We start from the raw sequence: 14,767 nt of genomic DNA, 5'->3' as shown, positions 1-14,767 counted from the left end.
TCTTGCGCTAGCTACAGATTACTACAGGCTGTTCTGTTTTTGACAGATTCTGTTTTTCGTGTGTTGTTTGCTTATTTTGATGAATCTATGGCTAGTAAAATAGTTTATAATCCATAGAGAAGTTGGAATACAGTAGGTTTAACACCAATATAAATAAAGAATGAGTTCATTACAGTACCTTGAAGTGGTCTTTTGTTTTCTTTCGCTGACGGAGCTCACGAGTTTTCTATTTTGAGTTTTGTGTTGTGAAGTTTTCAAGTTTTGGGTGAATTCTTTTGATGGATCATGGAACAAGGAGTGGCAAGAGCCTAAGCTTGGGGATGGACGGCACCCCCAAGATAATCCAAGGACACCAAAAAGTCAAAGCTTGGGGATGCCCCGGAAGGCATCCCCTCTTTCGTCCACTTCCATCAGTAATTTACTTGGAGCTATATTTTTATTCACCAACATGATATGTGTTTTGCTTGGAGCGTCTTGTATTATTTGCGTCTTTGTTTGTTAGTATGACACAATCATCCTTGCTGAACACACATTTTGAGAGAGCCATACATGAATTAAAATTTGATAGAATACTCTATGTGCTTCACTTATATCTTTTGAGCTAGATAATTTTGCTCTATGTGCTTCACTTATATCTTTTGAGCGTTACAATTTTGCTCTATGTGCTTCACTTAGACCTTTTAGAGCATGGTGGTGGATATGTTTTAAAGAAACTATTGATCTCTCATGCTTCACTTAAATTAATTTGAGAGTCTCTTAATAGCATGGTAATTTTCCTAATAATAATATGCTTGGTATTCAAGATTTGTGAAACTTTCTTTTGAGTGTGTTGAATACTAAGAAAAGATTGAAGCATGATAATTGTTTTGAGATATGGAGGTGATAATATTAAAGTCATGCTAGTTGAGTAGTTGTGAATTTAAAGAATACTTGTGTTAAAGTTTGTGATTCCCGTAGCATGCACGTATGGTGAACCGTTATGTGATGAAGTCGGAGCATGATTTATTTATTGATTGTCTTCCTTATGAGTGGCCGTCGGGGACGAGCGATGGTCTTTTCCTACCAATCTATCCCCCTAGGATCATGCGTGTAATACTTTGCTTTGATAACTTCTAAATTTTTGCAATAAGTATATGAGTTCTTTATGACTAATGTTGAGTCCATGGATTATACGCACTCTCACCCTTCCACCCTTGCTAGCCTCTCTAATACCGCGCAACTTTCGCCGGTATCACACACCTACCATATACCTTCCTCAAAACAGCCACCATACCTACCTATTATGGAATTTCCATAGCCATTTCGAGATATATTGCCATGCAACTTTCCACCGTTCCGTTCATGACACATTCATCATTGTCATATTGCACATCCCGGTACACCGCCGGATGCATTCACATAGAGTCATATTTTGTTCTAAGTATCGAGTTGTAATTATTGAGTTATAAGAAAAATAAAAGTGTGATGATTATCATTATTAGAGCATTGTCCCAGTGAGGAAAGAATGATGGAGACTATGATTCCCCCATAAGTCGGGATGAGACTCCGGACGAAAAATAAAAAAAGAAACTAAAGAGGCAAAAGAAGCCCAAATAAAAAGAGGCCACAAAAAAAGGCCCAAATAAAAAAATGAGAGAAAAAGAGAGAAGGGACAATGCTACTATCCTTTTACCACACTTGTGCTTCAAAGTAGCACCATGATCTTCATAGTAGAGAGTCTCTCATGTAATCACTTTCATATACTAGTGGGAATTTTACATAATAGAACTTGGCTTGTATATTCCAATGATGGGCTTCCTCAAATTGCCCTAGGTCTTCATGAGCAAGCAAGTTGGATACACACCCACTTAGTTTCTTTTTGAGCTTTCATATACTTATAGCTCCTAGTTGATGTGAGACTATCTTCTCCTTTTTGTCTTCTCCACAACCACCATTCTATTCCACCTATACTGCTATATCCATGGCTCACGCTCATATATTGCGTGAAGATTGAAAAAGTTTTGAAAAAGTTAGAGTATGAAACAATTGCTTGGCTTGTCATCGGGGTTTTGCATAATTTAAATACTTTGTGTGGGGAAGATGGAGCATAGCCAGACTATATGATTTTGTAGGGATAACTTTCTTTGGCCATGTTATTTTGAGAAGACATAATTGCTTTGTTAGTATGCTTGGAGTATTATTATTTTCAATGTCAATATAAACTTTTGTCTTGAATCTTTCTAATCTGAATATTCATACCACAATTAAGAAGATTTACATTGAAATTATGCCAAGTAGCACTCCGCATCAAAAATTCTCTTTTTATCATTTACCTACTCGAGGACGAGCAGGAATTAAGCTTGGGGATGCCTGATACGTCTCCAACGTATCTATAATTTTTGATTGCTCCATGCTATATTATCTACTATTTTGGACTATATTGGGCTTTATTTTCCACTTTTATATTATTTTTGGGACTAACCTATTAACTGGAGGCCCAGCCCAGAATTGCTATTTTTTTGCCTATTTCAGTGTTTCAGATAAACGGAATATCAAACAGAGTCCAAACGGAATAAAATCTTCGAGAACGTGATTTTCTCACCGAACGTGATCCAGGAGACTTGGACCCTACTGTAAGGAAGCAAAGAGGTGCTCACGAGGGTAGGGGGCCCCCCTAGGGCGCGCCCCTCTGCCTCGTGGGCCCCTCGGTGCTCCACCGACATACTCCTTCCTCATATATATACACGCGTACCCCCAAACGATCAGAACAGGAGCCAAAAACCTTATTCCACCGCTGCAACTTTCTGTATCCACGAGATCCCATCTTGGGGCCTGTTCCGGAGCTCCGCCGGAAGAGGGCCGTCATCACGGAGGGCTTCTACATCATCATAGCCTCTCCGATGAAGTGTGAGTAGTTTACCTCAGACCTTCAGGTCCATAGTTAGTAGCTAGATGGCTTCTTCTCTCTCTTTGAATCTCAATACAAAGTTCTCCCCCTCTCTTGTGGAGATTTATTCGATGTAATCTTCTTTTTGCGGTGTGTTTGTTGAGACCGATGAATTGTGGGTTTATGATCAAGTCTATCTATGAATAATATTTGAATCTTCTCTGAATTCTTTTATGCATGATTGGTTATCTTTGCAAGTCTCTTCGAATTATCCGTTTGGTTTGGCCAACTAGATTGGTAGTTCTTGCCATGGGAGAAGTGCTTAGCTTTGGGTTCGATCTTGCGGTGTCCTTACCCAGTGACAGAAGGGGCAGCAAGGCACGTATTGTATCGTTGCCATCGAGGATAACAAGATGGGATTTATTTCATATTGCATGAATCTATCTCTCTACATCATGTCATCTTGCTTAAGGCGTTACTCTGTTTTTAACTTAATACTCTAGATGCATGCTGGATAGCGGTCGATGAGTGGAGTAATAGTAGTAGATGCAGAGTCGTTTCGATCTACTTGTCACGGACGTGATGCCTATATACATGATCATGCCTAGATATTCTCATAATTATGCTCAATTCTATCAATTGCTCAACAGTAATTTGTTCACCCACCGTAGAATACTTATGCTCTTGAGAGAAGCCACTAGTGAAACCTATGGACCCCGGGTCTATTCTCATCATATCAATCTCCCTCACTTTTATATTGTTTTGCTATTTACTTTGCTTTTACTTTTTACTTTGCATCTTTATATCAAAAATACCAAAAATATTCTATCTATCAGATCTCACTCTCTTAAGTGACCGTGAAGGGCTTGACAACCCCTAATCGCGTTGGTTGCGAGTAGCTATCGCTTTGTGCAGGTACGAGGGACTTGAGTGTGGGCTCCTACTGGATTGATACCTTGGTTCTCAAAAACTGAGGGAAATACTTACGCTACTCTGCTGCATCATCCCTTCCTCTTCGGGGAAAACCAACGCAAGATCAAGACGTAGCACCCCCCTTCAAAATGCTAAGGACATGGATTGGCAAAAGCTCAAGACTCTACATTTTTGGTTAAGTGGTCCAAGATCAGATTGAGTCCATAGGAAAGCCAATACTGTTAAAAGGGAATCAAGTTTTGATTATGATCTGTTTACTCAAGTTCTTAGTGATATTGCTCCAAAACCTCAGCCACTTATGTCCAAATATGTCCAAAACCCTACACTCCAACTCGGTCCCACCGAAACTTCCCTATCCGGGCCCACCGAGTTCATCTGGACACTGTCACACCCAAACCCTAACAAATCGGATCCATCAATATGGATCTCTGTCTCACCGAGATGGCCTTGCCAACTCCCTGGAACATGTTCCAATTATTTCAATCCTACCAAGTTTTGCGATCGATGCTGCCAAGATGGCTTGCCAACTTTCTGTTGCCTTATTGCTTCACTTCATTCCTACCGAGTTGATGCAATCGGTACCACTAAAACGAGGTTTACCCTAACCATTGCACATCGGTCCATCCAAGTTGTTTCCCGTCAGTTCCACCGAGACCTCCAACGTTCATATCTTCTGCACAGGTCGGTGCCACCGAGATTTTTGATTGGTGCCAGCGAGTTGAGTCAAAAGTCTATAATGGTTGGATTTCGTGTGGAGGCTATATATACCTCTCCACCCCCTCTTACTCAATCAGAGAGCCAACAAAACGTGCCTACACTTCCACTACTCATTTTTTGAGAGAGAATCACCTACTCATGTGTTGAGATCAATAGATTCCATTCCTACCATTTGAATCTTGATCTCTAACCTTCCCCAAGTTGTTTTCCACTCAAATCCTTCTTCCACCATAGCCAAATATGTGAGAGAGAGTTGAGTGTTGGGGAGACTATCATTTGAAGCACAAGAGCAAGGAGTTCATCATCATCACACCGTCTATTACCTTTTGGAGAGTGGTGTCTCCTAGATTGGTTAGGTGTCACTTGGGAGCCTCCGTATGATGTGGAGTTGAACCAAGAAGTTTGTAAGCACAAGGAGATCGCCTACTTCAGGAAGATCTACCTGAGTGAGGCAAGTCCTTCGTGGACTGATGGCCATGGTGGAATAGACAGGGTTGCTTCTTCATGGACCATTCATGGGTGGAGCACTCCGTGGACTCATGTAGTCGTTACCCTTCGTGGGTTGAAGTCTCCATCAACGTGGACGTATGATAGCACTACCTATCGGAATCACGCCAAAAATCTCTGGGTCTCCATTGTGTTTGTACTTTCCAATTCCCGTCACTTACATTCTTGCACTTGCATGCTTTACTCTTTCGGCTGCCCATACTCTTGCTATGCTTGTCTAAAATGCATTGTGTGCCTATTAACATGTGCTAAACTCAACCCTAACTTGAAGAATTCTAAAAACTATCATTTTTACTTGTTAAGGGTCTAATCACCCCCCTAGACCCCACTTCTCGATCTTTCAATTGGTATTAGAGCTTTGGCTCCATTGCTTTGGTTTAATCACTATTGGAGGAAGATGGATGAGTCTACGATCGAGAGCATTAGATAGAGTACCTATTGTTGATGGGGAGTTTTATGGTTCTTGGAAAACTGAAATGCTTGAGATCTTCAATGAATATAATTTGAGCAAGTATATTCTTAGCCCGTATGTGCCTCCCATTGATCCTTTGCATCCTACCCCCGATGAGTATCTTGACATGGTTCTCAATCTTAGAACTGTTAATCCTATCATTAGAGGATTACCTATAAATATGCTTGTTTGCTTGCAAAACCTTGAACGCGCATACACTATATGGAATTATCTTGAGGAACGCTTTCCAAATTATTCCTTGAAAAAACTAAATGAAATTATTCATAAGTCCATTGCCTTTTATAAGATGAAGCCTAGTGATCCTAAGTTTGATGAATGTCTATTTGAGCTCCGTGATCTTACGCGTGCTAAGGGTGATGTTGGAACCATTAGCAACATTTTCATGGAAACCATTAAAATTCATAAACTTGCACATTGTCATGGTCATAAATCTAATGAATCACTTGAACTACGTGATGGTCATGTTGATATTGAGCATGGCTATTATGATGAGGACGAAGAATTCGACATCGAATATGAGAAGAATATGAGGAATCTTAGTCTCATGGCAAATCTTCGAAATTACATGGTCAAAGGAAAAGGGTGGATTCTTCATAGTGGATGCACCGATCACATGACCATAGATAAAGACATGTTCCGTGAGCTTGATAAAAATGATGGTCCACGCAAGTATGTGACTTTTGGAGATAACTCCAAGGGTAAGGTACTTGGCCTCCTTATGCAATGATAGTTCTTTTCAAAATGTTATGCTCGTTGAATCTCTTGGTTACAATCTTCTTTTCATATCTAGATTAGCCGATTTTGGTTTCAATGTTCTATTTACCGAAGTAGATTGCTAAGTGTTTCATCGAGATAATCATAATATAGTCTTTACCAACATTCGTGGAGCTGATCTATACATTGTTGATTTCACTAAGAGAGCCCAAGCTTATAGTTGTTTAATTGCAAAACCTTCTAAAGGTTGGTTATGGCATAGAAGATTAGGACATGTTGGCATGCGAAATCTTGATAAACTCATTAAAGGTGATCATATCCTTGGTGTTAAAGATGTTATATTTGACAAGGATAGACTTTGTAGTGCTTGCGAGAAGGAAAACAAGTTGGAGGAGGTCATCCCGTGAAGAACATCATGACCATGAGAAGATCGCTTGAGCTACTCCATATGGATCTCTTTGGTCCCAATGCTTACAAGAGCTAGCCTTGGTAGTAACTCTTTCAGTTTGGTCATTGTTGATGATTTTTCCAGGTTTACGTGGGTGTTCTTTCCTGATGACAATTCGCAGGTTCAAAAGATCTTCAAGAACTTCGCTAGGAAGGCCCAAAATAAATTTGAAGTGAAGATCAAGAAGGTTCGGAGCGATAATGGAACGGAGTTCAAGAACGCAAATGTGGATACCTTTCTTGACAAAGAAGGCATCTCACATGAGTTCTCGGCTACGTACACACCTCAAAAAAATGGAGTTGTTGATATGAAGAACCGGAATCTTATTAAGATGGTGAGAACGATGCTAGATGAATACAAGACGCCAAGACAATTTTGGGCGGAAGCGGTTGAAACAGCTTGTCATGCTACAAATCGACTATATCTTCACAAGCTTCTTGGTAAAATGACATATGAGCTACTCGCTGGTAACAAACCCCAAGTTGGATACTTTTGAGTATTTGGTTCAAAATTTACATTCTTGATAAGCATCATCGTTCGAAATTTTCTCCTGAATCTCATGAAGGGTTTCTACTCGGTTATGGCTCAAACTCTCACACTTACCGTGTCTACAACAATTTCACCCAAAAGCTTGAAGAGACGGTAGATGTGAAGTTTGATGAATCTAACGGCTCACAAGTAGAGCAACCGCCAATTGATGTAGGAGACAAAGACCCCTTGGAAGCAATTCAGGATCTGTCTATCGGCAAGATCCATTGAATAGCGGTGAAGGAGAGCACTTCGTCCATTCAAGTGGAAGCCGCTACTTCACACCAAGGTGAACCACAAGTTGACATGGAGGCATCCACAAGTGGAACACGTCTGACGAAGGAAATGAGGAGGTACAACAAGATGATCCACCTCGACCTCCTTCTCCACCTCCACAAGCGAACAACGACACCGCCAACAATGAAGAAGAAGAATATGATGATTAGTATGTTCCACCACAGCCCAAGCAAAAGCTCTCACGAGTTAGAGCAAGAGTCTCACTCATCCCGTTGAATAAATCCCTGACGACATTAACACCGGGAGAATCACTCGCTCTAAAACTCGTTTGGCTAATTTTTGTGAACATTACTCATTCATCTCTAGAATTGAACCTATGAAGGTAGAAGAAGCCCTTGAAGACCCGGATTGGATAAATGCTATGCACGAAGAGCTAGGCAACTTTGAGAGAAACCAAGTGTGGACATTGGTTGAGAAGCCCAAGGATGATCAAAAATCATTGGAACAAAATGGGTGTTTCGGAATAAGCAAGATGAGGATGGACAAGTGGTACGCAACAAGGCCCATCTCGTTGCTCAAGGCTACACACAAGTCAAAAGTATGGACTATGGTGAGACATATGCCCCCGTTGCTAGACTTGAGTCCATTCGCGTTCTACTTTCTTATGCCAATCACCATGATATCACCTTATACCAAATGGATATTCAAAGTGCTTTTCTAAATGGTGAAATTGAGGAGGAAGTTTATGTTAAACAACCTCTCGACTTTGTTAATCCAAAAAATCCGCTCATGTTTATAAACTTCACAAAGATCTTTATGGTCTTAAATAAGCCCCTAAAGCTTGGTATAAATGTTTGACTAAGTTTCTCATTAAGAAAGGTTTTGAAATTGGGAAAATTGATTCAACTCTCTTCATTAAAAGGGTTAATGGAGAATTATTTGTGTGCCAAATCTATGTTGATGATATCATAATTGGTTCTACTAACCCTCATTTTAGTGAGAAGTTTGGAAGGTTGATGTCGGAGAAGTTTAAGATGTCTATCATGTGTAAAGTCAAAATTTTCCTTGGCTTGCAAATCAAGCAAACTAAGGAAGATACCTTTGTCTCACAAACAAAGTATGCCAAGGATCTATTCAAGAAGTTCAACATGCAAGAAAGCAAAGGTATGAAAACACTCATGCCTACTAGTGGACGTCTTGACTTGACTAAGGATGGCAAACCGGTTGGTCAAAAGGTTTACCAATCTATGATTGGTTCATTATTGTCTCTTTGTGCCTCCCGTCCCGACATTATGCTAAGTGGGTGCATGTGTGCATGGTATCAAGCTGCTCCAAAAGAATGTCATCTTAAGGTTGTGAAAAGGATAGTGAGATATTAGATTCATACCCCAAACTTTGGCATTTGGTACCCTAAGAGGTCATCTTTTGATCTTGTTGGCTACTCCGACTCGGACTATGCCAGTGACAAGGCTGATAGAAAATCCACTTCGGGTACATGTCAATTTGTTGGTAGATCCCTTGTCTCTTGGTCCTCCAAGAAACAAAATTTGGTATCATTATCCACCGTCGAAGCAGAATACATTGTTGCGGGATCATGTGGTGCTCAATTACTTTGGATGACCCAAACTCTCAAAGATTATGGGATACAATGTGAGACATGTTCCATTGCTTTGTGACAATGAAAGTGCTATTAAGATTGCACACAAACCCGTGCAACATTCTCAAACTAAGCATATTGAAGTTCGTCACCATTTCATTCGTGATCATGTTGCTAAAGGTGACATTAATCTTAAGCATATTCGTACCGACAAGCAATTGGCGGATACCTTCACTAAACCTCCTGATGAGAAGATATTTTGTCAATTAAGGAGTGAGTTGAACATCATTGATGCCTCAAATTTGGAGTAGAGCTTCTATTTGGATACATGCAAGGCATGAGCCTATGTGACTAATCCTTGATATTTCTCTTATGATGATGATCATTTATCTTGGATACATTTGCATCCTTGTATGGTATCTAACCCTTGTAGGTACTTGGATGAGCCTCATTCCATAAGATTGCAAATCACTCATATCTTGAGCAATCTTGTCATGACCAAGTATTTATGCTTTGGTTGTTGTGATCAAGGAACAAGTCTACATTCTACATATGCTTTGACAATATTCATATGATGTAATTCACTCTTGTCAATTTGGATACATAAGTGTTATTCCTTGCAAGACTAAACCATGTAGAAAGATGAGCTTCAAATACAAAACAGATGCTCCCAACTCAATACATATGAACATCCACCACAAGTTCGACTACATGATCAAGTTCAACAACGAACCCAAGGTATGTCCTTCCATCTTAGAGAAGCTTTGCTCCAAGTCATGAGTCAAAGCAACTAAACACGATGTGAATACATTAAGACACTTAAATGAAAATGGTCGTCCCATTTTGAGCTTAAACGATGAGTATGACCTATGATCAAGTGATATCACTTGACTCCTAAGTCAATATACTCTAACATAGGTGACTTTCTCGCCGACCCCCTCTAGATGAAGTTCTCTAGTGTTTCCTTTCCTTAGCTGCACTTCTTTAGCATTTCTTTTGCTATAGTGTTTTCCTTTTTTTAAAGAACTTCATCTAGATCCTTTTCTATTTTTTGTAATTTCTCTTTTCTCTAACTCAAATTTGAAAGTGCGTTATATCGACTAGAGGGGGGGTGAATAGGCGATTTTTATGAAATTCTTCACTGAGGAATTTGCCGGTGAGGAAATTCCTTAGCGAAGAACTACTAGCAGCGGAATAAGTACTCAAAAGTAAACACAACAGAATACAAGCATAGTCATCATGATGAAATGAAGACAGGCACAGAGTACAGGAAGCGTAATCACAGGATAACACGGGATGAAGACAAACAGATTGAAGAAATTGAACTGAGGAAATTGAGAAAGTCTTCAGTCAAAGTCTTCAAACACAGATATGAACAAACATACAACACAGTTATGAGGAAATGAAAGAGTTGAGGAAATAGAACCAGTAAGCTCGGTGAAGACAATGATTTGGTAGACCAGTTCCAACTGCTGTCTCAGTTGTACGTCTGGTTGGAGCGGCTGAGTATTTAAACTCGAGGACACACAGTCCCGGACACCCAGTCAAGGACACTTAGTCCAAGACACCCAGTCCTCACCGTATTCTCCTTGAACTAAGGTCACACAGACCTCGTCCAATCACTCGTGGTAAGTCTTCAGGCGACTTCCAAACCTTCACAAACTTGGTCACTCGGCGATCCACAATTCCTCTTGGATGCTCTAGACCATGACGCCTAACCGTCTGGAAGAAGCACAGTCTTCAAAGGTAACAAGCGTCGGATCCACTCAAGATCAATCTCTTCAGTGATGCTCAATCACTTGGGGTTTGTAGGTGTTTGGGTTTGGGGTTTTTGGTTTTTCCTCACTTGATGATTTTCGCTCAAAGTCCTCGAAGGATGGGTTGCTCTCAAATGACAAGTGTCAGTTTCTCTCGGAGCAGCCAACCAGCTAGTGGTTGTAGGGGGCGGCTATTTATAGCCTAGGGAGCAGCCCGACATGATAAGACATAAATGCCCTTCAATGATATGACCGTTAGGTGGATAGATATTTTGGAACAGCTGGCGCATGGCACAGCAACGGTCGGAATTTTGAGTAGCAAAATCCTCAGGGCTATCATGTTCCTCACTGTGTAGGCAATCCGCACTGGCGAATTCCTAACTCCTCAGTCAGGACAAATTCCTCAGAGACCAGAAGAACTTCGTCTCTGTCACTGAAGAAATTGACTGAACTGTATGAGATTTCCAATGGCTTCGCTCGAAGGGATTGGTAGGTGTAGGATTTTGAGTTGAGCATCACATGGAAATGTTTCCTTAGTATTTCCTTGACCCCCTTTAACAGTACAGTGTTTCCTATGACTCAAGGAAGAGGAAAAACAAAACTATGAACACGAAAGTCTTCAAGCTTCATATTTCTCGCATGAATATCAAGTCTTCACGGACACACCAATTTCTTCACTTTCAAAGTCTTCATGAAAGTCTTCAGAAATACCAAAATCTTCAATCGAAGATATTCATTTTTAGGGGTCGACTTTTCCTGTAAATATCAAACTCCTCATAGACTTATAGACCTGTGTACACTCACACACGCATTAGTCCCTTAACCTATAAGTCTTCAATACACCAAAATCACTAAGGGGCACTAGATGCACTTACAAAATTCATTGCAAATTCTATCAAAATTCCTTGAAAATCTTTGTGAACATTCTATTGCAAGTGAGCTGAGATGACAAAGTTTTCCCTCTGCATTGAACTCGACCACTCAGATCAAAAGCTTATCGGTTGGACCGAAGTGCAAGTAAAACTTGTACGCAGTTCATCGATTTCACCGAACTGGACTAATTCGGCTCCACCGGTATGGTCTATCTATGACTTCACTATCTTGGGGTCACCGATCGACACAAATCGACGCCATCGATTTCACTGCTAAGAAAGCATTTTGCCACATTTTACTTTTTATTCTTTCCGGCTCCACTCAATGATTCTTTCCCTCTATCTAGATCTAAAGTTGCATTCTGCCTAGTTGTGCCTCTGCAGGACCGCACTCACTTAACTCATACCCTTGAAGCCTACCCTTCTTAGAAATTGATGTCAAAGGGGGGAGAGAGATGTACATCAAAGCTTATCCTTACAGATAAATGCATATCAAAAGCTTATCATATTTTAAGCTCTTCTAAGAAAGAAAGAGAGATATGCACTATCATAAGAGGAGAGAATTCACATGTCTCTAAGAGGGGAGAAACATGCCAATTATTTTAATTGAGTATATTTTGCTTCAATTTATTTTGCTCTGATTTTATCTGACCCTACCACTCCCATTATCCAATGCTAGATTCAGGGGGAGAGGAAGATTATGTTTAGGGGAGAGAAAAATCCTTGGAAATTTATTGCAGATCTTTAATTCTTTGGGGACATGTCTATATTTAAACAAAGTACTCACTCCGTGACAGCCATCAAATTACATGTCATCCCAGTCTTGGTATTCTTGTGGATCTTGAGGTCTCTTTCTTGATTGAAGTTCTCTTGTGTTATCTAACCCTGTTTTCTCAAGCTTACTTCTTCAAGAACCAATTCAAGGACCACAAGGTAAGTATATGCATCTCACTCATGTGCATGATGATATCTAACTTTTGCACATATTATTTGCAAGAGGGAATCATAAACAAGAAGGTACATCTTTCATTCTTTTCGCTCTGATGCATATAGCCAAGATACATGTAACTCATTACTCATTATGTCATGTTGTGCATTCACATATCTTCTAATTCTATCATATACATGACTACACACATGTAGGGGGAGCTTATGCAAGTTACATGTTTCTTCAAAGCTTTAATATACTACTCATCACATTATTACTTGAAGCTCTGATGTATGTTGTAATCAATTACCAAAATGGGGAGGTTGAAAGCATAAGTGCTCGCTTGGTGATTTTGGTAATTAATAACAACATATCTTTTGTTGGACTAATAGTTCTATATAGAATATTTCAGACAAGTTCAATAGTGGCATGGCAAGGGTGAGAGGATGTGGGCCCCCCTTCAAAATGCTAAGGACATGGATTGGCAAAAGCTCAAGACTCTACATTTTTGGTTAAGTGATCCAATACCGTTAAAAGGGGATGAGGTTTTGATTATGATCTATTTGCTCAAGTGCTTAGTGATATTGCTCCAAAACCCTCAACCACTTTCTCTATCCAAATCTGTCCAAAACCCTAAATTCCAACTCGGTCCCACCAAAACTTCCCTATCCGGACCCACCGAGTTCATCTGGACACTGCCACGGCCAAACCCTAACAAATCGGATCCACCGAGATGGCCTTGCCAACTCTCTGGAACCTGTTGCAATTATTTCAGTCCTACCGAGTTTTCCGATCGGTGCCACCAAGATGGCTTGCCAAATTTTTATTGCCTTATTGCTTCACTTCGGTCCTACCAAGTTGATGCAATCGGTGCCACCGAAACAAGGTTTGCCCTAACCATTGCACATCGGTCCATCCGAGTTGTTTCCGCTCGATCCCACCGAGACCTCCAACATTCATATCTTTTACACAGGTCGGTGCCACCGAGTTGAGTCAAAAGTGTGTAACGGTTGGATTTCGTGTGGAGGCTATATATATATACACGTCTCCATCCCCTCTAACTCAGTAAGAGAGCCATCAGAACGTGCCTACACTTTCACTACTCATTTTCTGAGAAAGAACCACCTACTCATGTGTTGAGATCAAGAGATTCCATTCCTACCATTTGAATCTTGATTTCTAGTCTTCCCCAAGTTGCTTTCCACTCAAATCCTTCTTCCACCATAGCCAAATCTGTGTGAGAGAGTTGATGTTGGGGAGACTATAATTTGAAGCACAAGAGCAAGGAGTTCATCATCATCACACCATCTATTACCTTTTGGAGAGCGGTGTCTCCTAGATTGGTTAGGTGTCGCTTGGGAGCCTCTGACATGATGTGGAGTTAAACCAAGAAGTTTGTAAGGGCAAGGAGATCACTTACTTCGTGAAGACCTACCCGAGTGAGGCAAGTCCTTCGTGGACGATGGCCATGGTGGGATAGACAAGGTTGCTTCTTCATGGACCCTTCGTGGGTGGAGCCCTCCATGGACTCGCGCAGTCGTTATCCTTCGTGGGTTGAAGTCTCCATCAATATGGACGTACGATAGCACCGCCTATCGTAACCGCGCCAAAAATCTCCGCGTCTCCATTGCGTTTGCACTTTCCAATTCCCATCACTTTACATTCTTGCACTTGCGTGCTTTACTCTTTCCACTGCCCATACTCTTGCTATGCTTGTGTAAAATGCATTGTGTGCCTATTAACATGCGCTAAACTCAACCTTAACTTGAAGAATTCTAAAAACTGTCATGTTTACTTGTTAAGGGTCTAATCACCCTCCTCCCCCCCTTCTAGACCCATTTCTCTATCTTTCAAATGGTCTAGAAGTATTTATAACATTTTATATTTAATTTAAATATCTATGGGCCTAAAAAGGCCAAGAGGTGGAAGGAATTATGGGCCACGAATCATCCACACATAGGATGCAAATTAATTCTAGTACAAAAAGGTCTCAAATTCGACTAGATCCCGGATGTCAAACAAGTTTTTCATGAACGGGTCATGTACTCCCACACATACTTCCCCTTCAGCTTCATCCAATAGTGTGTGCACGTAAATGGCCATCCCTTTGACCTGTGGTACACCACGACGGCGCATGCGGGTTACATATAATGTGTACACCAACATTGAGTGAATGAATCAATCAACAACT

Source organism: Triticum urartu, chromosome 5A, assembly GCF_056163025.1.
Source record: "Triticum urartu cultivar PI428250 chromosome 5A, HENAU_Tu73, whole genome shotgun sequence".
NCBI classification, from domain to species: domain Eukaryota; kingdom Viridiplantae; phylum Streptophyta; class Magnoliopsida; order Poales; family Poaceae; genus Triticum; species Triticum urartu.
This window is presented reverse-complemented; position numbering follows the sequence as displayed.